Below are 21,312 nucleotides of genomic sequence, written 5' to 3' on the forward strand. Positions count from 1 at the left end.
TTACGTGCTGGTTCCTTTGTTATTCATGCCCACAGAGACACAACAACATTCCAGCGACGTCGTCTCACCAAAACAAGTTAATCTCTACGTGATTAGACCGCCTCGAAGTTACCTAAGCCGCAGTGTTGGAATCATGACTCACATCTTTTAATCATGTCTTACATTCAAGATGCATGCTACCAATATACAATAAAATGTTGATACGTTTCTGAAAAAAAAATGCGCACAATAAATGCAGAATCTGAGAATACTTATGACCTAAATTGGTTTATTGTACTTTCACGATAGCGAGCGCAGCAGCCAGGAAATCGTTTCGCTGTCGCAGTGGTCTAGTGGCTAAGGTACTCGGCTGCTGACCCGCAGGTCGGGGGATCGAATCAGGGCTGCGGCAGCTGCATTTTCGGTGAATGTGAAAATGCTGCAGGCCCTTGTGCTCAGATTTGCGTGCACGTTAAAGAACCACAGGTGGTGACAATTTCCAGATCCCTCCACTACGGCGTCTTTCATAATCGTATCGTGGTTTTGGATGTTAAACCACACATATGAATCAGCTGGAAATTGTATTAGGCGGGAATGTATCAGTGAGGTTCTACTGTATAGGTCCACACAACTCCACGAGCTTACATATTGAACGGAAATTCTTGGTCGTTAACCGTCTCTAGATTCTAATTTTGAATTAGGGACTGTATGTGTCCATACTGAGTTTATATGGCAGCTGACGCACTAGGTAAATTGACTGACATCAGTGCAAACATGACAGTAATAGGTATGGCTGTACAGCGACTCAAACACATGCCAAATATACAGAAAGCTCCCAGTGGGTATGCACCACAGAAATGGGGCAAAGATTACCACTCACTACAGGTGCATAAAAAATTAGAGAAAAAAGATGAAAAAATTAGATGAAGAAATTAGATGAAAAAATTACAGAGTAAAGGAATAACTGCATATAAATACATAACCGACATGTTGCACCTCTAGGTGACATAAACTGAGGTGGAACTGCTTTAAAAAAGCCATATGCTAAAATTTTAAAAATCCGAATAGATTTATAAATATAAAAAGTAAGCAAAACAAAATTCTTGTGCGACAAAGCTTGGCTGCTCACCCACCTTCACAGAGTTGAATAGCTCCAGCTTTTTCCGGAAATCTCTCAACACCTCCCCCGCAAATCACGCACATATAGCTGGATTTCATCATTATGGCCTGCTTGGAAGCTGATTTCATATACCCAAAAAGCCTCAACAACTGCCAACGACAGGTGATCAGTGTAGAGGATTGCCAACAAGTTCCTTCAGCTAGTTTGTACTAATTGAGAAATATCTAATACCGACGAGAATGATGAATTATTATAGTATTCACGTAATTCATTGATAAAATATTTAAGCTGATTGAGAGACGGCCTCCTTCTTTGGAGACAAGGCGTACGTTTTTCAGTTTCTGTGCAGTATTTGGAAGGAACAGACACCCAACACTGAGCTAACGATAATAAGCATTTTTGTTGTTTGAAGTTTTCTTGACCTGACATGTACTTGAAATATTTTGCTACACACTTGATGATGACAGATGCATGTTTAACAAGACAGGCATGGGCATTTCGGCAGAATATGGAAAATATTGTTTAACTATTCTTCAAATGCTTGATGCAAGCGAATAACCGTCGCATATTATATCAGTTGTCATGGTGTTCAAGTAGTGTAGCATGACTGCCTGCAATATTGACAAATTATTGATACTGTATCAGCAGCTACTGTCGAGCATCTGACAATTTATTGCAATACTTACACTTGCTTTAAACTTGGTCTACAATAACTTATTTCACGCATTCATAGACAATCGATCATAATGCGTACCTTAAGTAAGGGGGGGGGGGTTGGCTACATGCACAAAAATGTCTTGTATGCAAGCTCCTCTTCAGGGCACATGCCCAAAACTACACGAATCGGAAACTGAGCTGTACACTCCTAAATATTTCACTGTTTATATTTCATGAACACAGTTCACAACACTGGACAGAATTGCTCAAATGTGACACGGCCCACAGAACTTCACCACAACGTTACACACAACAGCACTCGTACGGCATTGGGCATTACGAGTGACAGCAATGACGGGCAATAAAACTTGTCCTTCGTTATCGTAGCTGAAGCTAGCGCTCGCAAGCGTTCAAAATCTGTGCATGCTATTTGCTGCGACAAACGGCACACACAGAACACACCCGACGCTAACACTTGTTGCGATGATTACAAGCTTTTCACTTCGGCTCGCACTAAACGCATATCCTGATTTGGAAAGGTGGATGATTACATAACGGAAATCTTCGAAGTTCTTTGCGATTGCACTTGAAAGATGGACGCTACAACCCAGGAAACACACGAAACGACGACACTCGCATCCGCAAACACACTTTCTACACCGTGCTCGTTTCTTCGTTTCCACTGTCGATCGCACGTGCTGACGGGGCAGTGAACACTGGCTGGCTGCCGATATCTCCCCTGGAGTCTCACAGTGCTTACGATGGTCACAACGATAAAATCAGCTGTTCTCTTCCCTTTTCCATGTCGCTGCAGCGCCTGCTTCAGCAAGTGCCATGTTTGCCAAGCGAGCCGATGGGGTGGCGCATTTGTAATCTGCAGTAGGCTCAACGCACGGCAACCGCAGCGACACGCTATTGGCCACACTCTCGCATGGACGCGCCACGTGTTGAGCCTAGCAACGGCCTCCACGCCGTACTCTCGTTTCCAGGTTGCGCCGCTGCGCTGTTGCGGCCGCGAAACACGCCGGCCAAACATGGAGGAAAAAACAACTCAGTGCGCGCCGGCTGCGCATTTTTACGGGCGGTATGTTCGGCGCCTGCGCGTGGTCGCCACTTCAAGGAAGCCAATATGAGAAACACGACGCTCCGTGCACCTTTATTTCTGGCTGGAGCAGTTCGGAAAGTGTTGCAGCTTTAGTTTGTAGTTTGACTGTGATGATGTTAAGGTACTCTACCACCGAACATTAGGGCTTATGAGCCGCCTGCTCGTCGAGACGTCTAAACGCGTTTGGACTCCATTGAGGAACGACGAGGTATCGCACATCACGAAGTGGAAGTACTGTAGGAAAATTAAAAAGAAATACTGTGTTGTGGGCCCCTTCCGCAGGCAACCTTCCGTCTGTTGTGAGCACTTGTGTTTCGCGCACGTGCTCGTCAACAACAAGCAACCGCATGCGAGTGCCCGTGCGATCTGCAGAAACTCGCATTTATCTGGTGATATCAAGCTACGTTTGCGTAACGCGCTTGTGCTCTCTTGCCGTGAACTTTTTTTTTATGTAAACAACCGGCGTCATAATCCAGGCCAGCGTTGTTTTCTTCTCTAGGAATTAACTTTTCCTATGTATGCGCTGGTGTGAAGCCAATAAAACAAGCACGAGAGAGGCGGCAAGCCGCTTGAAGAGCTTTGTTCAAAGGATCCTTCTCAGGATGGCCGACATTCTCCTCGCCATGAGCCTATCTGACAGAATGACTGTCCAGTGAAGTAAGGGTGGTAGGTGCGCAAGTATTCTTTTTTAAAAACAATTAGCGCCCCAGACAGCTTCGTACTAAAAGTGCATTACTGCATGTATGCATAAAGGGCAACTGCATGAACTGAAACTCCTTCCATCGTAAGCTTTAAATTTTAAGCGATCTGTAGCCATGAAGGATATTCTTCAACATCTGTATTAGAAGAATAAACAAAAATCCTTATTCTATAATATTCAAAATACCATCACTTTTATTAAAACTTCCGAAACTATGTAAACAAAGCTTAGCCATTTGCTTCAAGAAATGCCGCGCATCCTTCTATGTTCCTTCTTACTCAGATTTTTAAAGATCGCGCGGTGTTGCGAAATACACCCGTTGGTTTTGGCAAGCGGTTTTCAGCAATAAGCGTCCTAATAGAAAACAGTTTTGGCAGCCTAAAGGAAACATTTTGCCAGCTTGTTTGCCTTAAGCTCCACAACGTATCTTGGCTGTTTTCTATTGCCTCTGATGCTTCATAACTTATGCATTAATTTTGGTGACTAGGAGTTCACCCAGGTGGAATGGTAATAGCACACTAAAAATAAAGACACAAAGAAGGCACACGCACACTTTTCGAGTAGGAAGAACTAGATAACGATGGTTCAGCACGGGGTGCCCAGTGGAACCAATGATATTGTACCAGTGATACGCGTAACAATGTTGAAGATTTTATGCGTGGGTTGGGAGAAATAGAGCAGAAAGGTGCTGGAAGCTAGCACTAATGAAAATAGCACATGTAATTAGAATAAATGCTTTCACTTGTAACTGGCTATTTTTAGCATACGCTGCGTATTTATTCGCTTCAAACAGTAAATATCATTGACAATAAGCGAAACAGTGTGCCACAAACAGATATTTCTTCATATAAAAAACCACTGCTTTTAGTACACACTCAATGCATCTTCCAGTCTCTCAGACGTTTGATTGCTTTTTGCCCACCTTGGGTAAGTCAGTGGCATGCTTGAGCAGCTTTTTTTAATGTTAGGAAGTCTTTTGAAAGCAAAGCATTTCTTTAGGGAACAAAAGGCACTTTAAGCACGTATATCTGTCTAGAGGCCTGCATCTGGGTGCTATCGAGCTCACTTCTTCAACTTGGTATGAAAAACTGAAAAAGGCATAGGAGGGAATGACAATATGAAGAACATGACTGTCTGGTTATGACATGTATAAAATGAGTGTCCTGTTACGTACGTCATGAAACCCTTTTTTCCAGTCACAGGCAGCATATGCCGGTACACTGTGGTATGCGTCGCACGTGATGACAGTTTATAAATATTGGCAATTTAAATGTGAGAGCATTAATAAATCTGGTAATGGCAGCCTTGACCAAAATAATACAAAGAATAACAATTGGGCTACTAGCAGGCATCAAAATCGGGTATTCTGCGCAGCAGTCAAGTATTTTACCACAGAACCGCGGCATGTTTTGAAATGGCTTTTTGAAAAAAAATTCTATGCAGGCATCATATCAGTGTAGTGTTAACTATGGCTGTAGGGCCGGCACTGCAGTCTGATTAAAAGGTAGTAAAGTTGACATATGTTTACTTAAAATACAGCTGTCATGTTGGGTTAATGCCAATAGTGGTTCCAGGGTGGCCTCCACTTTTGTAAGTGTAATAAACATTTCATATGATTCGTCAAGCTACATTCAAGTGTTGCTAGACCACGTAGGAATATGCTAATCAACAATCTTTACATTCTCCTATCATAGCATGCACTTTGTTGTAGTGAAACTGGCGGTTGTGCTGCAAGATTAGTGCCGATGTGTCAGACCATAAGTTACCCTTTGAATTCCTGTGTAGTTAACGTGCTTGGCAAGTCCTTGATGAGCACGAAACTGCTACATTTATCAAAACACATTCATTCATGCAATGACACTTGGCTCAATGCCAAATATTGCATCTTATGCATCATGATTATGGACTACTTTGCATGAAATAGATTTCCACAATGTGTGAAATCTCCTTATTTTCCTTCCTGAGTTTTTTTCTGTATTTTTTTCTTCATGTTTAACCACTTCTGTTTCTCATGTGCAGCTCTTGATTATTTTTTTAACTTTCGAAAGAGCTCCAGTCAACGAAAAACAATCTCATTTTATTGTAGTCTTACAATTGATACAGTGTTGGCTTTAACAGTTAGTCGAAAGAAACAGCAGTCTTGTGATATACATTGCTATATCTTTCACTACACTAGTCTGTTCATTATCAGTGTTTTATCATCATTGCAGACAAAAAAACATCGGTAAAAGAAGGCACATTTAAGTCAACACATAGCACTGTGTTGTCTTGAATGTGGCTTCTTTTGTCGATGCCCTTTGTTTGCGCTATCATCAATTGTCATGCTACCATACCAACTATCCCAAATCACCACCCTCACAGATCAAAGTATATGCATAGTGAACCACAATTCCCATTTCAGAGCACTTGAAATAATGTAGCACAAGATTTATCAAAGCACTCGCTGCATGTGTATACACTTCATTTAGGTGTAGAGTGCATCAGATGTTGTACTGCCACCAATGTCTTTTCTTGTCACCTGCAGTATCATGCTTCTCGTTTGGGTCGGCCTAACATGCTCCACGAAGGAGGGCACTTTATGCTAATGAGCTCCAACTTCTTAGCACTACCTTGCTTTGTGCATTGTTTCAAGTCATGGATTTATAAAACAGTGCAGCAGCAATCACAACTGTGCATATTGTTGATAGTTAATTGTACTCCTAACAAACAATCAAAACCCTGAAAAGCTTCTACCTCATGAGTTAAAAATTTGTGAGGAGGGAATGCAACTAGCACTTCTAATATCGCATTAATATTGGTACTAATGACAACAAATGAAGAAAACAAAGTACGAAGTCATCAAAAGTGTTTACAAGATTCATATTACCTCCTTTAAAAAATGAACCATGAAATAATGCGGCAACTTGGCATGCCACCGTGCTGCTATCATTTGGGAATCCCATACTGGCACTCTTTGACAGGAATATACACATTTCTGTGGAAACATCCCTACGTCAATCACTTGAATTTCATGCTTCATTAATTGCTTGTGATTTTAAAGAAAAAGTTATGAGATCATGACAAGAGCTGATATTTTTTGCATAGCTGTCGACCACTGGCATGCACAATAAGGAAAGAAATGTTTAACATTGTCTGGGATTTCAACGTTAGCACTTCACGTGGCAGTCGAGTGTTTTACCACAAGTGCTTGAAGATACTTTTCAAAAATATCCGAATCAGGTGTCGTATAAGGTAAGAAACCACATCAACACAGGTAATATAGTGTGCTAGAAGAATAAGACAACAAGGTGCCATACATGGCAAGTTACTTAAAAGTGGGTGGTTAAAGCTGCCCAACCATTACAAATGGCTCAGCTATAACTTTGTCATCAGCTAGAACATCAACAAAGCGCATATAATGCCTCTTCGGTGTGTATTGTACCTCGCTTCTCCTCAATATCATTAAGTAGAGCGTATTTCTTACGTTGCAAACACACAGATTTGCTGCATAAGTTTTTCTGTTTCTTGATGTCTAATTAAAGTGGAGAATTTAGTAATTAAGAATAACTGTTCATTCTACCAGATGCCATGATTTCTGGTATGAATCCAGGTACTCAAGGTCAAATTCTCTGCGCGAGTGTTGGCCAATTCCCCTGAGTGGCTTGGTTCCAATCATCTAGGAAGAATAGTTATCAAGATCAACATATGTATTATTTCAAGTACCACATATTTTGCTACACACTTGTAACTCCTTGCCACAGTCACATTTTTCTGAACCAAGTGCTTCAGAAAATTGGGAAATTTCAACTCGTTTTTCTGACCCAAGGTAGCTGCCATTTGGTTTATCCCCACATTCTGTCATTATCAGAATGCTTAAACCACTCATAGCACAGAGTACAACTCCTATAATGATCCCCGTATGCTTGACAAAGCAACCAAATCTTTATGTGAAAGTTTTCCAAAATTAGCTGTATTTCACACACACACATTGTTATGCCAGCTCTTTGCCATTTGGGCACTAGTTCAAAGAAAAGCTGCAGCGTGCAAACCAAAGGTCAGAGTGAAACAGGGCTAATGACCGTTTTGGTTGAAACGTGCCACTATGTGCAATCAGTAGCTGCAGCCCGCTCTTTTTGATAGTTGGCGAGCTATCAGGAAAGTTCAATATTTTTTACAGCGAAAGCTATTATGTCATACACAACTCGGGTCACCTGCAGTTTGTCCGCCACCGCCACCGGTGTCCTTAACAACATCGCTCTAAATTAAACCTAGCACCAATGACATAGTGGGGCTCGAACCCGGGTCCGCTGGGTGCCAGCCCAGTATTATACCACTGAGCCACACCAGTACTTGGGACTTGTTGGCAAACTTGCCTTAGGTAGGCTTAATGTCGGAAAAGCAATCGCATCATTATGACTTACAGAGGGTTTTAAAACAGCAAAAGAACAACCAGTCACCGCACAACGTGAATAGTGTAATGAGTGGGTCATCCAATACTCCAACTAATTACAAAAGTTTGTTCTTGTTCCCCTATTAACTCGGGCACATACCCACTTCAGCCATTATACCACATTGTCCTCAGCCACTGCATGAACAATTTGCTCAAAATTCCTTGCAAGTGTTTAGCGGATACATGCTTCTCAAAAAAATTACGAGAAAAAGCATAGTGAATGTCAGCTTACTACCCAAGAAATTTTATTATTAGTGCCCTAGTGGGTATCATGCATCTTTGCTTACAGTAGTTACCCAATGAGTGTTTTGAAAGGCTCTGACAGGCCGCTCTTCTAGTTTTTGCTGTGACTGTGCTCCGTCTTCAGCGCAGGCCTGGCATTTTCTTAACACAATTCATACGTCTTGTTGCATCCCTCCATATTAGCATTAGACACCAGCAAATCATCACCATTCATCATTTTTGGGTTATTATTTTATGTGCACTCAAGGTCAAAGGCCTCTGCCAATAATATGCAACTAACCCTATTTTGTGGGAGCTGATTTCACTTTATGTGAGTGAACTTTCAAATTTTGTGACTTTATCCACCTGCTGCAATTCTTGCCTATGGCATTCATCCCTTGGTATCTATACTGTAGCTCTAACTGACCTGTGGTTATCTGTCCTGCACAATGTTGAACACAAGGACCTCCTCAAGTACAGTTAGATTAGCAGAGTTATTTCAAGATTTGGAAAACTTGGAATATTTGGAACGCGGATTATAATTGACCTTAAAAATATTAGAACAAAAAAGGCACGTACAGTACTAATGGGCACACTGCTACAGAGGGCTTTCCGATAAAACAGTGCGACATGGTGTTTCTAGTTCACAAAAACATTGCCAAAAACATTCAAAATTGCATATTGTCTGTCAAGGGCCAGCAACCCTAGTAATCCAGGTAAATAAGATATAAAGTTAAAGTGGTGCAGGCGATGGGTACGGCACCCGCATTCGTGGCTGCCAGAAGAACAGTCACGGTGCTTCGTAATGTGTCGCACGATGATGTCGAATCAATAAAAATAATTTCTTTTGCTGCATTTAATTGCTGTGCCCGTCTCATGATCGGTGTCGCAACCAAGACCACCCAGTACTGGCCATCATCTGAGCAGCCCAGTTTGACATCAAGGCCTGCAACGAGTAAAGAAATGCAAAAATGTTTTTGAAAGGGATCAAATTTGAAGAAAAAGTAACAACACTGCAACATATTCTGTACACAAAAGTAAACACATGGATTAGAGCATGGGCCTGTGAGTCGACAGGAACTGAACCCAAGGCTATATGTCATCATATTTAAGTGCACAAGAACAGAGTAGCGATTTCAGTTTCTTAGTGCTGAACAAAACAAGGCCATAAATCAAACTTTCTGTGACGTAAATTTATAGATCCAAAGTACTAAACTTATCATGTGTAAATATGAAGCCACAGGCTACATTAGTGACAGTTAACAATTGTATTGCCTGTGAGGACTAGCTATTATGTTCGGTAACTCTAACTGAAATCTGAAATAAGCTGCCTATTGTGAGGCATAAATGTGTGTGATATAACTTTTGTGAGAAGTTGAGGAAATTTTGCGACTTTTTTTAAGTTTGCAGCATCCATACTTTCAATGTTCTAAAATATATATATAAAAAGAACCAGGCATGCACAACACATGTAGCTCAGTCACAGCAAAAGCTGGAACCCGTTGTAACCTCTCTTGGTGTAACTACCAGTGAACTTACAGGGTACTTATTATGCCAGAAATCATTATAACTTTTGTCAATTAGGGAAGCACCCACTGTGCAGTTATTCAATATTTTAGAAAGAAGTGAGGTACCCACTACATATCTTTGAAGCATTATGTGCTATTTGTTCGTGCTATGGCAAATGATACTGAAGAATTACTACCGAGCACATCGTCATAGTTGAGAAAACTTATGCAGTTTATTCATTTATTTATTTATTGCGAATACTGCAGGCCAGTTTGTGGCCCAAGCAGGAGGGGCAATTGGCAATACACATAACACTAATACACATACATAAAAAGAATAAAAATAATAACAATAAAAAGGAGTACAATGCAGATTGGTCAAGACATAGCACACCATACAATGCATATACTTAGCGACAGATGCTTTCCTGGAGCGCTTGGGCAAACTTTTTGGCTTGTATCACTGCTTCCGGGAGCGCATTCCATTCGGAAGTTGTACGTGGGAAGAAGCTGTGCTTAAACTGATTACTTTTGGCGAAGATAGGCTGAAAGGAATGAGCATGCATGTGACGGGTCCTTCTTGTGCTTAGCGGTTTAATCATAGTTGACGGAGTTATTTTGACCTTAGAAGTAGCAATATTGTTGAAGAAGAGTAAACGGGCCAAGCGTCTACGAACTGCTAGGGTTTGAATGCCATTATCAGTCATGAGCTTCGACGGAGAATCGTAACGCCCATATTTGTTAAAAATAAGACGCCCCGCTTTTCTCTGAACGAGCTCAAGCATGTAGATATCTTTTTTCAAGTGCGGATCCCATATCACGGAAGCATATTCAAGTTTAGCTCTAACAAAAGTTTCATAGGCTAAAAGCTTAACGTGACTTGGAGAATGTCTTAATTTTCGTCTCAAAAAACACAACTTAGTAAATGCAGCAGAACAAATACGTTTTACATGGGATGACCAAGATAAATTAGAGTTCAAAGTGAGGCCCAAGTACGTGTACTCCCCAACATCTGCAATACAAGTGTTCTGCAAGAAGTACTGGGAGTTGAAGAAACGTTTTTTGCGCGTTGTTCGTAGAAATGCACATTTTCCGGCATTCAACATCATTTCCCACTGCTCACACCAACTCTCTATTGCAACCAGGGATTCCTGCAAAACTTCACAGTCATTAGGTGAGCGAATTTCTCTAAAAACAACACAATCATCGGCAAACAGCCTGATGGAGACAGTTTCGGGAACTACGTGGGCTAAATCATTTATATAAAGAAGAAACAACAGCGGTCCCAGCACGCTGCCCTGGGGTACCCCAGAGGTAACAGCAAGAAAATTAGAGAAACAACCATTAATATCAACATACTGTTTTCTGTTATTTAAATGAGCTCTTATCCAGTTCAAAAGGCAATCAGGAAAGCAAATGTGTTCAAGTTTATACAAAAGCTTATCGTGTGGCACTTTGTCAAAGGCCTTGCTAAAGTCGAGGAAAAGCACATCAACTTATCCAGACTCGTCCAATACCGCAGAGAAGTGATGAACAGTAGTGACTAATTGCGTAACAGTGGACATATTTTTTCTACAACCGTGTTGATAGGGCGACAAAATGTTTCTTTCAGCCAGAAATTCATGTATGAACCCTACAATAACATGCTCCAACATTTCACAACAGCTACTTGTGATGAAAATGGGTCTGTAGTTAGAAATTGAAAGTTTCCCGTTTTAAACAGTGGTTTGACCCTAGCAACCAAAAAATCATACGGGACTTCACCTGATGTGAGAGAGATATGAAAAATGTTAGTTGAAGAGGCAGATAGCTGATCAGCATACCGTTTCAAGAATCGATTAGGAAGATCATCGGGGCCGGGACTTTTTCTAGGATCAAGCTTTCGTAATAATGCCAGTATTCCGAGATCCGAAATAACAGGTATATTTGAATAATCCGTCGGGCGTTTAGGAACTGATCTGCCTGGTGAAAAGACTGATTGAAAGTAATGATTGAATAATTGAGCTATTTCTTTGTCATCTCTTACAATTTTACCATTTACAGCTATTTCTTTCAGAATATTTTTCCGTTCACCCAAAAACCGCCAAAACTTAGAGGGGTCATTTTTAATGAACTCAGGAAGTGTTACGGTAAAATAATGAGTTTTCGCTGATTTAACCTTACATTCCAAAGACTGCTTGAGGCTTTGTAAATGTTGCTCCCTTAGACTCCTTTTTCTCCTAAGACGTTTAATCTTACGCTTGGTCTGAATGATATCTCGGGTAATCCATTCATTGTAACGCTTGTTTCTAACCTTCCTTAAGGGTACAAAATGCTCGATGCAGTATTTTATTGTTTCCTTGAAGTGCGTCCACAACGTGTGCACACCATTGCTAGTTTGGATATCAAATTTTAACTCTAAGTAATCAATAATAGAAGCGTCATCGGCACGGTCAAAATTTTTGACATGGTTGACCGTTTGGTCTTCAACACTGTCAAACCCGGTGGAAGAACAATAAAACGATAAGAGCCGGTGGTCGGAAACACCAGGATCTACATTTACTACACCACTGGAAAATACGTCGCTAACAAAAAAATCTAGATTGGCGTCAAGACGGGTAGGTTCCAAAACTAACTGTTTTAGACTTATAGCCAACATCGAGAGTATCACATGGGTCACTCTCTCCATAAGTAGGCCGATTCCAGTAAAAACTCGGCAGATTAAAATCTGCCTGTTACAATAACCGGGCAACCACGGTGGGGCAAAAGATAATCGTACAATTTGCAAAGAAACGAGTTGGTTGCATCAGGCGATCGATAAGCAGCACAAAGCAAGAATTTTAAGTCACAAAAAGATACGTTTAAAAACAAGCTTTCATGATTAGAGATCCCAGGCAAAACCAAAATCTCGATATTGGTTTTAGCTATAACGGCAACGCCCCCACCACGGGAGCCACGATCACACCAAAATATCTGATAGCCACGTGGAACAACTTCGCCGTCACTAATCCTATCACTCAGCCAGGTTTCGGTGATTACAACTAGATGGGGGTCATAATTCAAAAGAAGCAGTTCTAAACTGTCAATTTTATTTACAATACTTCTTGCATTAAACGAAATGACAATCAGCTCATCAACAGGGCGCCGGAGTGGCTATATGTTTGCTGGTGGCGGCAATTCAATTGCCTCGACAGGAACGCGCCGGTTTGTGGAGTCGTTCCATGCGTACAACTTTTTGTCAATGTATAGTTTGTCGTGCACAAGCGTAACGTTCTTCCCCTTGTCTTTTTCAGATTTGGCACTCTGCCAAAGCGATCGTCTTTTTCTTAGTGTTTCTTGCGAATAATCATTTTGAATGAATACAGTTGTTCCCTTAATTTTTTTAGCGTTGAGCATGACGCTTGTTTTTCAGTGAAATTACTGAAGTGAAGGATCACAGGGCGATTTGAAGACGGCTTACCATTTCTATGAATTCTATCAACAGACGAACAAGTTACTCCTAGAGTTTCTTTGAAGATGTCATCGAGAATCAGTCGTCTTAAGTCGAGTTCACTTTCCTTCAAGGCCTCCTCAATGCCAAATACAATCAAATTATTACGCCTACCCTTGTCATCAAGGTCGACTATCTTCGCATGTTGCAGACGTATTGTCTCCTGTAAAGTCATGACAACCTCTCTAACACCACCAAAAGAATCGATTCTCGCAGCCATTCCTTTCGTTTCGCTCTCCAAATGGCTTAACCGTCGTCCCAGAGACATCACCATTTGTTCTGGTTGCTCAACTCTTTGTTTTACTTCTAGCAAATCATTTCGGATAGCTTGTTGGCCTTTAATAAGTGACTCTAGGATCTCTCCAATGGTAGGTCCTGGATTTTCTTCAATGTCCCCACACAACAATAGCTTACATGCATGCCCACAATCACATAGTATACAAAGCATCGTCCGTGGGCACGGCACAACAAGAAGGCATCTTTCGTGAGATCGGTACGAATAAGTACAACTAACCTGCAACAATAAAACGGAAGTCACGGTGAACATCTTGCCCCGTGCAGCCTCGCCGTGGCCACTAGCCGATCCGTCGTGCACTGTTGGCTTTATAGATGCCCAGGGTGATGACCTAAGGCCTTTGATATGCATCCGCACAGGCGCAGGAAGCACATTGGAAACGAAGCTTGCCGATGCAGAGATGGGGCCGATGCCTGTTGAAACTTTTCCAGCCCAGAAGACCACTTGATGCGACAATGGAATAAACCCGGCGAAAGGCAGCAAAAGGGCCTGCAACAATAAAACGGGAGGCGCGGTGAACATCTTGCCCCGTGCAGCCTCACCGTGCCCACTAGCCGATCCGTCGTGCACTGTTGGTTTTATAGATGCCCAGGGTGATGACGTCAGGCCTTTAATATGCATCCGCACAGGCGCAGGAAGCACATTGGAAACGAAGCTTGCCGATGCAGAGACGGGGCCGATGCCTGTTGAAACTTTTCCAGCCCAGAAGACCACTTGATGTGACGATGGAATAAACCCGGCGAAAGGCAGCAAAAGAGCCTGCAACAATAAAACGGTTGGTGCGGTGAACATCTTGCCCCGTGCAGCCTCGTTGTGCCCACTGGCGTGACCCATGATTGTTATTCTATCCTTCCACCATGCTATTTCACTCCTGTAGAGGCACTTCACTGCTCATCATGACGCCTCTATATGGTCATTTTACAAAAAAAAATTTAGTCTACCACTGGTGCTCTATGGTAAAATACCAGCCTGCCACATTCCCTCCTGGGTCGAAAGCATCCAGTTTTAACAGCAAGGTACTATTGCTGCAGTCAGAGCAGGCAAGTCACTAAGTATCTGTGGATGTAACCTGTGGATGATGCAATCGCACTGTTTATGGTGTGCCGCAGCTTCGTAGTGTCATCGAAATGGTTACCACAGTGGTTTATAAGAGCTGTATCAGGGAACCGCACACTGTGAAATGCTATCGGGTGACTTCTAGAACAATTGTTTTTAAGGCTCTGGGGTGTAAGCATGGTCCAACAACCAAGTGTCAAAAAAACAAGGAAAGTGAGATGCAAATGTAGATGTAGATGTCAAATGACTGAATGGATCAGTCTTGTGAGTAACCATCTGCAAAAGTATCAGATGCCGCCTTTTGCCGAGATACAAATGTTGTTACACAATACTGACTTTTTCTCCAGATACCATGCTTAGTACAGCTGAACCCCTTTATAAGTGGCATTCTCCGGACAGCAGTTCTTGTCTCTTATAAGCAGATTACCATGTATGCATTTTTCCTATCACTCCGTATTTTACTTTAGGCACACTTGTGTTTCTTATACCCACTTGTCTCTTATATCAGTGTCTCTTATAAAGGGTTTCAGCTATAGTACCCTTTATCTACTAAAACACTCTCTTATTCTTGCATAAAGAAAGTAATCACAAGACATCATATGCAAGGGGTCTTAGCATGGAAGTCGCATATTTGTGCTTTCGCGCATATATAAACATCGTCATTCCACAACCAAAGTTCTCGGCACTGTGTGTTTTTGTTGTAATCGGCTTGCTATGTTATCTACCACCGCCTGAGCCAGGCGCGTGACGTGCCAACAACTGAGTGTCATGTCTTTCCCCGCTCTTTGTTCCTTCCCAACTCCCTCTCCCTTCCTATGCTTTAAATACTGTGTTCACGACGAATAAACGTTTTCAGTCCCCAGCGCTGGTCTCGCCTGTCGTTCACGCACTGTGTGTGCGCCGGCTATGCAACAATGGCAAAGAGGATGGGATTGAAACCCATGACGAAAAAGAACACGGCGAGAAAAACCGCGGTACGGCATTTCCAGAACCTGCCGCAGTGACGACGGCAGCCATGGCCCACCACCAACTTCCCGAGTATGATGTCGAGAGGGACAACTGGAAAGCGTACGTCATCAAGGCAGAGGCTTATTTCGAGGCAACGGGGGTTACCGACACAGCGAAAAAAAGGGCGTTGCTCGTAGCAGCGTTAAACACAATGACTGTGCAGATTCTGACGGGACGAGTTGCTCCGAAGAAACCCAACAGCCTAACCTACGAAGAAGTCGTTACAGCGCTGGATGAATATTTTGACCCGAAGCGCCACGAGATAACGGAAAGCTTCCGGTTCTTCAGTCGATGTCAGCACGACGGTGAACCTTTGCAACATTTGCTTGTCGACCTCCGACGCATTGCAGACAACTGCAATTTTGGCAGCATGCTGGAACGAATGCTCCGCGACCGTATAATCTGTGGCGTCAGATCAAAAGCCTTGCAAAAACAGCTACTGGCAAAGCCAAACTTAACTTTGGAAGAGGGCGAAGCGATAGCACTATCAGCCGAAACGGCAGAAGATGACGCAAATAAAATATCGGGTGATGCAACTACTGTACTGAAGGTTGGCGCGCAAAGCGTGTTGACAAACGAGCCTGCGCTAAAATGCGGACGCTGCGCAAGTAAGAAGCATAACAGCCACGCTTGCGGCTGGGCCAAGAGTAGGTGCTATCGCTGTGGCAGGCCGGGCCATCTTGCGAAAATGTGTTCGAACGACGCGCCGAGGAAACGTGAAACCGGGCAGACGCACGGCATGCGGAGACGAGCACTGGCGGTGGCGGAAGACCGTGTGGAGGGGAACGTAGACGAAGCCATGCACCTCTGGACTTTGACTTCATCCCGGAAGTGGCAGTTAGAACCCCCAATCCACAGGACATTCACGTGGTGCGGCGTTGACATGCCAATGCTGATAGACACGGGGTCGCCCGTCTGCGTTGTGCCACGCGAAATTTATGAAAAGAACCGGGAAGATGGCCGACATTGAAACCTTCATCTGTCAAGCTTTCATGTTACCTTGGCAAGCTGCCCGTTCTGGGACAATTGGACATGAAGGTAGCCTACAAAGGTGCCGTAGTAGACTGCTCTTTGGTAGTAATAAATTGCCCCAGTCCTAGTCTATGCGGAAGGGACCTAATTTTTCAGTTGAGCAATGCAGGGTCACTGTCTCTAACTTGACTGCGGAAGCCGGATCGCCAACGAGTCTCCCGGCCATGGACGACATCGTCTGCGAGTTTCAAGACATTTTCAGCGTGGAACTCGGCTGCATCAGCGGTCCCCATGTGCACCTTCAACTCAAGGAAAGAGCTACACCCAAGTTCTGTAAGGCACGATCCATTCCTTTCGCTCTCCGTGATAAGGTTTCTCAAGAACTTGACAGACTCGTAGCAATTGGGGTGTTATCACCGGTAGCGCATGCGGAGTGGGCTACGCCCATTGTGCCCGTCTTAAAAAAATGGAACAGTTCGAATTTGCGTCGATTTCAGGATCACGTTAAATCTTGTATGCGAACTGGAGCAGTACCCATTGCCGGTGATTGACGATATGTTGGCATGCCTAGACGGCGGAGAGTACGTGACGCGTATAATCAAGTACCGCTTGACGAAGAATCCCAGAAGCTATGCGTAATTAACACACATCGAGGGCTATTTTGCTTCAAGAGGCTGCCTTTTGGCATAGCGTCTGCCCCAGCCATCTTCCAGCAAAAAATCGAAACAGTCCTGCAGGGGCTACCAGGCGTGCAAGCTTATCTCAATGATGTGTTGGTTGCGGAGCGACAGGGAAGCAGCGAGACCCTGCGAACGGTACTGCAGCGTTTCCATCAGCACGATGTAAAACTCTGGCTAGACAAATGCAAATTTAGTCAGCCTTCAGTCACGTACTTAGGGCACCAAATCGACAAAAACTGCCTACACTCACTGAGAAACATGTGGAAGCAATCGGCCAGGCTCCTAGCCCGACAAATGTGCAAGAACTACGCTCATTTCTGGGCATGCTGTCGTATTACTCCAAGTTCCTGCCGAATATGGCATCTTTTTTGCTTGCAACTTTGTATCATTTGCTTGGCAAAAATGCGCGTTGGGTCTGGGGAGAAGCTCAACAAACAGCCATTTCCAATGCAAAGCAGTGTTTACTTGCGGCAGGGGTGCTCGTTCACTACGACCCCGAAAAGCCATTAAAGCTGGAGTGCGACGCTTCGCCGCATGGCATTGGTGCCGTGTTGTTTCATACGGATGGAAAAGAGAACCGGCCCATAGGCTTCCGTTCGCGAACGCTGACCACTGCTGAGCGGAATCACTCCCAGCTAAAACGTGAGGCCTTGGCCCTTGTTTTTGGAGTGTCGAAATTTTTCGACTATCTCCTCAACAGATATTTTACCTTGGTCACAGATCACCAGCCGCTACTGGGCCTGCTGAAAGCGGAGAAGCCGACGCCAGCGTTGGCCGCAGCACGAGTACAGCGCTGGGCTCTCTACCTTGGTGGATTTCGCTACAAGCTTCAGTATTCGCCCGGTAAGCTGCTACTAAACGCCGACACCCTCAGCCGGCTACCGCTGCAGACCCCAGTTCCACCGTCAAGAAGCGAAGCCCCAGAGTATGTTTCCGCTCTAGCAAGTTTCGATGATGGTACTGTGTCTGTCGAAGAACTCCAAGCTCTAACTGCGCGGAACCTCTTACTAGCGAGGGTCGTGGAGTACACCAAGCAAGGCTGGCCGAAACATGTAAAGAACAGAGAGTTGGCGCCATTCTCGGACCGCTGGTTAGAGGTATCCGTAGCTCATGGGTTGTTATACTGGGGTCATCGAGTTGTTGTTCCCACTAAAGCACGAGAACGGGTGCTATATATGCTCCACGAGACGCATGAAGGGTCATCGACAATGAAGGCTGTCGCCAGATCGGCATTCTGGTGGCCGGGACTAGACCGAGAGATAGAACACCTCTAAGCGTCTTGCCACAACTGCGTGCAAAACCTTCCTATGCCAGCCTCTGCTCAACCAGTGAGTTGGCCAGCAGTTAAGGAAAAATGGTCCAAGCTGCACGTCGATTTCGCCGGGCCGATCGCAGGCAGCATGGTACTGGTAGTCGTGGATGCTGCAACTAAGCGGATTGAAGCCGTGCCCATGAGGCAGGCAAGCACGTCGTCTACTATTGCCAGCTTTCGCAGCATTTTTGCCACATTTGGTGTTCCACGCACAATAGCACGGACAATGGCACGCAGTTCACTAGTGAAGTATTCGCCACTTTTGTGAAGAAATATAACATCACACACCTCCGTACGGCTCTGTATTACCCCCAGTCTAACGGGCTCGCTGAACGAGCTGTTCGGACGATCAAGGAAGCTTTAAAGAAGATAAACGAAGGCACATCAGAAGAGAAATTGCTGAAAATGCTTTTCAACTACAGGAGAACGCCGTGCCACGAGGGAAAATCCCCTTCCGAACTTCTATTCGGCTACTTGATCCGCTCTCGCTTGGACTCATGTTTCCCACATTTCCCAGGGTCAACCCAGGAGACGGAAGAGTGGACACTGCCACCCGACACAGCCGTGAACGCCCGTAACTACGGCCAGGAGGAGAAATGGACACCAGGGAAAGTTCAGTCCACTACTGGGTGACGCATGGTCACCATACAAACGCCCGCTGGGGTGGTTCGACGTCATATAGACCAAGTGCGTTCTAGGCCAAGCCCAGCATCTGCCCGGAGCGGCGCTCAGCGAGACCAAGATGAGGGGAGCCCACCGGCTGCAGCGGCGGCCACACCGACCGGCAACGAAGGCAAGTTGAACGAGCAGCCTGCAGACCAGGTGGCACCTGCGCAACCGCCGCCGCCTATCCAGAACGCGCAGAAATCCCCACAAGTTTTGCGACGCTCTACCCGGGAAAGAAAACCTGTACAGCGTTTTCAATTCTAAGGGAAGAGAAATGTTGTAATCGGCTTGCTACGTTATCTACCACCGCCTGAGCCTGGCGCGTGACGTGTCAACAACTAAGCGTCATGTTTTCCCCGCTCTTTATTCCTTCCCAACTCCCTCTCCCTTCCTATGCTTTAAATACTGTGTTCACGACAAATAAACGTTTTCAGTCCCCAGCGCTGGTCTCGCCTGTCGTTCACGCACTGTGTTTGCGCCGGCTATGCAACAGTTTTGCTGATATTTTCATAAGAAATTGGGTTAGTGATGTGCACCGCCACCAAATAACACGCTGTCGTAACCCAGAACGCTGACAGACCATGACCATGGCAGCGCCTGCACTGGCGCTGCCTGGCATGAAGAGCTCATTGAATACCTCCTATCAAAACTAGGCAGTTGAGAATGCTGTCTGCAAAGTAATTTTGCAGAATGATGGTCCCCACTCTGATGTTGCCTGCACAACTATTACAGATACTAATGACTTACGGGTGAAAAGCAGGCCATTTGCTTTATGCACGTTAGACCTGTGCATGTTGCCTCAATGCTTCTAAAGAAAAATTGGGGAGAAAGAAGTAATGATCGCATGAAGAGGTACAGCAACTGGTACATGACTAAAGTACAGTCAATGTAAAGAATTCTTTTTACATTGGTATTCAAACAAGCATCTAAAAAGGGTTGAGTGAGGGAGAATACAGAAAGACATATTTTTTGAAGACTTGAATTTTCTGAATAAATAATTAGTTATGAAAATAGGGATTTGTATGACAATTGCATTTATTTTCATAAAAAGTGTGTGTTACATTGGGCTGCAGGGGCGCCACATCCACCTATTGGACGACAGCTTTTATGGTATCATTTTAAAAAGTTGTAAGCGATGCGAGCTAGAATCTCATCCACAACATGTAAATGCTGGAATTAAGCACTGCAGGGTGCAGCTGCAGCGTGCTGTGACCATTGAGCTGTTGTTGACCCAAATGTTTGGTGACAAGCCATTAATTTATTAGCCCACATATAGTTCCAAATGCTAACTGTACAGCATTGATTAGTAATAGTCAGAGGAGCACCACCTGTAACTTTGTAACCTGAGGTGCAGTTAGCCCAAGAGATGGATGGAAAAGCTTGTATGGTACTCAGTTGTTTTGTGAAAATGAAGCTCTGGGATGGGGTACTTATTTTCTGTTTTGCCACAAATTTATTATCCAGTCTTCTTAAAAATTTACAACTTAGTAATTTAAGCTGGAAGTGAATATAGTAGAGCAAAATAAAGAGTCGGAACTTGTTCCACTTTGTTCAGCTATTCGTTACTTGAAACTTTCATAAACAGGCAAGCATATTTACTAAGTGACACCTAGTATGCAATTATTATAGAGGGATGTTGAAGTATTCAAACCATTTTCGCTGTGGGACTTAATGATATTTTTTTCATAAAGAGATCTTTGTGCACTGATTTTACGTGCTTCTCAATTTTGTTACAAGCAAAGTTACGGCATGTCATCCTGCAACAGCTACACATTGTTACAGCACCCTGGTGATGACATTATGACGCTTTACGAAAGAAAGTAGCTCTGTTCGTCATTACTCGATGCTGAACATTTTTGCTAGCATTGGGCGTTATCTAGAGCTTGAGAGTAGTGGCAATAATGGTGCTTCTTATATTATATGCAACTGCGTGATGTATGACTTTTCATTCTAGGAACCTGTATGGTTTCCCTTTGAAACATTTGCCACAATACTACATGAATGTCTCATGTTAATATTGTAAATTTTACTGAACTGTTATAAGAGTGGATGTATTATCTTTTGTGACTGAAAATGCTATGTCTGACCTCTACAGCTCTCTCAGTGCTTTAACAGTGTCCAAATTCTGTGAATG

General features: G+C 43.8%; 1 protein-coding gene and 1 pseudogene across 4 annotated transcripts in view; both read left to right on the top strand.

The window, feature by feature from the left end:
* Positions 1-21,312, top strand: part of LOC119185027 (galactosylgalactosylxylosylprotein 3-beta-glucuronosyltransferase S-like) — a 345,200-nt gene that overhangs the window by 160,517 nt on the left and 163,371 nt on the right. The gene's annotated exons all lie outside the window — the stretch shown is intronic.
* On the top strand, positions 14,099-19,993 carry LOC142796228 (uncharacterized; annotated as a pseudogene).

This window comes from Rhipicephalus microplus, chromosome 2 (genome assembly GCF_043290135.1).
Source record: "Rhipicephalus microplus isolate Deutch F79 chromosome 2, USDA_Rmic, whole genome shotgun sequence".
In the NCBI taxonomy this organism is placed as follows: Eukaryota; Metazoa; Arthropoda; class Arachnida; order Ixodida; family Ixodidae; genus Rhipicephalus; species Rhipicephalus microplus.